This window comes from Cavia porcellus, unplaced genomic scaffold, assembly GCF_034190915.1.
Source record: "Cavia porcellus strain 051 isolate PalLab524CR breed Dunkin Hartley unplaced genomic scaffold, mCavPor4.1 scaffold_14, whole genome shotgun sequence".
Taxonomy (NCBI): Eukaryota; Metazoa; Chordata; class Mammalia; order Rodentia; family Caviidae; genus Cavia; species Cavia porcellus.
The window spans coordinates 27,960,326-27,963,285 of NW_026947497.1; the positions used below are offsets into that span (position 1 = coordinate 27,960,326).

The 2,960-nt window shown below is 35.1% G+C and overlaps 1 pseudogene; it reads left to right on the top strand.

Moving 5' to 3' along the window:
* Positions 1-861: 861 nt before the first annotated feature.
* Positions 862-1,202, top strand: LOC106029164 (calmodulin-like; annotated as a pseudogene).
* The last annotated feature ends 1,758 nt before the right edge of the window (positions 1,203-2,960 follow it).

A 2,960-nucleotide genomic window follows, 5' to 3' on the forward strand; every position in this document is an offset into this window, starting at 1 on the left:
CTATTATTCTTAGCTTTGTGTTATGATTTGTCTGAATGTCCCTGCAAAACCTCATGCAGTCATGGGTGTGGGGACTTTTCAGAAGCAGCTGAATCTAGAGTTTGTGATTGATTCCATGTCTAGTACTGAGACTGACTATGTAACTATCTACCCTAGCAGATAGCCTGTATACAATATAAGTGAGGAAGAGAGCCTTTTTCTTCCCCTATTTTCTTGCTAGTTTTGGTATCTTCTCCCACCGTAAACTGTTGTTCCTGTGCCATACCACTCTGTCTTGGAGGCAGCTATTATGTACTGAAAGCTCTACAAGCTAAATAAAACATTTCCTCTTTAACTTTAGTTATCAGGTATTTTGTCCCAGTAATGAAAGAAAAATTTCTAAGACATTTTATGGAAGAAATTTTTGTAATTTATTTTCCGCTGTTTATCTAAAATTGCTAACTGTAGAAATGCAAAGCAATTCATGAACATTATTTTTCAACAAATATATCACTCAATTCTGTATGATAAAATGTGTGCCAATTTGTATACATATGCATCACAGAATCATCCATTTGGTAAGTATGAATAATATGGCTAAGAACTTGTGCATTAATTTGTCCTACAGTGCACTGAATTCACAGTATTATCAGCCATGTTCTGTGGTGGTGGGAATACTGTGGATATAATGGGCAGCAGTTATAGTGGTGAATCCCTGCCTTCACAGTCCTTGCACTAATGTATCCATTCTTACTTCCTCTGCTCTTTATCCCTTTGTTTGAATGATACCTGATTGAAGAACAGAATGCAAAATTCAAGGAAGCTTTCTCACTATTCCACAAACATGGTGGTGTCACCAGCACAGAGAAGCTAGAAACTGTTATGAGGTAACTAGATCAAAACTCAACAGAAACCAAACTACAAGATAGGATCAACAATGTTGATGCTGATGTTAATAACACCACTGAGTTACCAGATTTTTTTTTTACTTTGATGGCTAGAGAAATGAAAGGTGGAAATAGTAAAGAAGAAATTCATGAGATATTTGGGATTTTTGACAAGGATAGAAATAGATACTTCAATGCAACAGAATATGTCATGTTATGATAAACTTAGGAGAAAAACTAACGGATGAAGAAGTGAATGAAATGAACAGAGAAGCAGATATTGATAGAGATGCACAAGTCAACTATAAAGAATTTGTAGACAAGACTAAAAAATGAAGACCTAATTTCAATTGTTTTCTTTCTAGAAGATCAAATTGAAATTTTTACTTATCTCTTGCAGAAAAAAATAATCTAATCATTCTGTTTCTGTATAGAAAAAACTGAATGTCAAAAATACCTTCTGTCCACAGACACAAAACCTACGTATCTGTATGTATTGGTTGGTGGTCTTCTCCCCTAAAGATTAAGCTACACATCAGTTTTACAATACAAATGCCTGTACTACATTAAAAAATAAGGAAGAACTCAGTGGGCTTCTTAAATTTTCCTCTCCAATGGCTAATACACAGCTTGGGTTGGCCAGTCTTTCATACATGCAACATGATGACTGAGTACATTCAAACTGGAAAATGAAAACAAAGTCAAAACCAATTAAGATGGGTTCAAGGTCAACTTGTTTGTATAAATTGTTAAGGCTGGTTTACTGAAATCAAACACATTTAAAATTGGTTTACCTTAGGACGATGTGCAGAAAATGGGTGAAGTATGACTGTGAAGATACAGTCCCATTAGTAGGATGATCCTCTTGTACTTCCCTGTGCTCCCACCCATGGTGACAATGACACACTGTAGTTGCATGTCTATATATTTTTGTTTAGCAATGTTTACATTGTACTAAATTGAAGTGGGTTCAGGCTGTCACACTCATACAAATTTTTAATAGGAAGTGTTAACAAGAATTTTTCTTTGGACTTTGCTTTGAAAACCTTCTGAATCATGATTTGGAGCCAGCAGGGTGTGAATGTCAGCACAATCACCAACACTGCTGTTCAAGAAATTACAATTTACATTCCAAGTGTAAATACTCATCTTTTTTCCAATAAAAGACCATTAACTTAAAAAAAGGAGACTCAGAGCAGAAGATGAGACTAACCTGCAAGATTTATTGCAGCTTGTGTATAACTCCACAGATGAGGCAGTTAAATATAAACCACCAATGACACTAAGAATATTTTCTCCTTAAATATCATTGTGGATTTTTTCTTCTGACCCCAGGCACTAATCTATAGATCTCTGGATGCACAAGTAACCACAGAGATGCAATGTTCATCTGTAAGAAATCATTGGGTATTGAAACATTTTCAAGTAGCTTTTTAAAAAAATTTAATAAACATTTGTGGAGTAAAACTACTCATCCCATAGACTATGTGACTAGTTAATCAGTTTTACTTTTAGAAAATTCCTTTTTCTCCTATTTGTGCATGCAGCAAATTTAGAGGCTACATAAAAATGTGTAATATATTAAGACTATAATAAGCTTGAGAATGGAGGTGAAAAAATTATATGGAAGTAATGTGCAGTAAAACAGGAGCCAGGGCCCTTTTCTGCTGTCCAATGATCAGAGTCCTCTGGTGAGAGATGGAAAGTCAGATTTTAACATACTTTTGACTGTCTGGGCAAATAGCATCAGGGTATATATTTTCCTGAAACATCTTAAGGGGCCATTCTGGAGAAGAGGGACAACCAGTGTCCTTCTTGTCCATACCTGCAAAAGTTTTAAGAGTTCCTTCTCATGTATAATTTTTCTTCTTTCTTTTTACTAATTATAAATTAAGTTTTTCCCCAATCATCTAGATTTTTATCCAAAATTATATTCTGCACCAATGACAGTGACATTTTTGAATAATTTGACCATATCACAGGGTAAATTTTGTGTCTACTTGGTTCAGGGCACTGTCCAGAACGATTGCCAACCAGACTGGCCTGGGATTACCACCGACAGAAAATTTGAGGCATATACTATAGGAATAGACA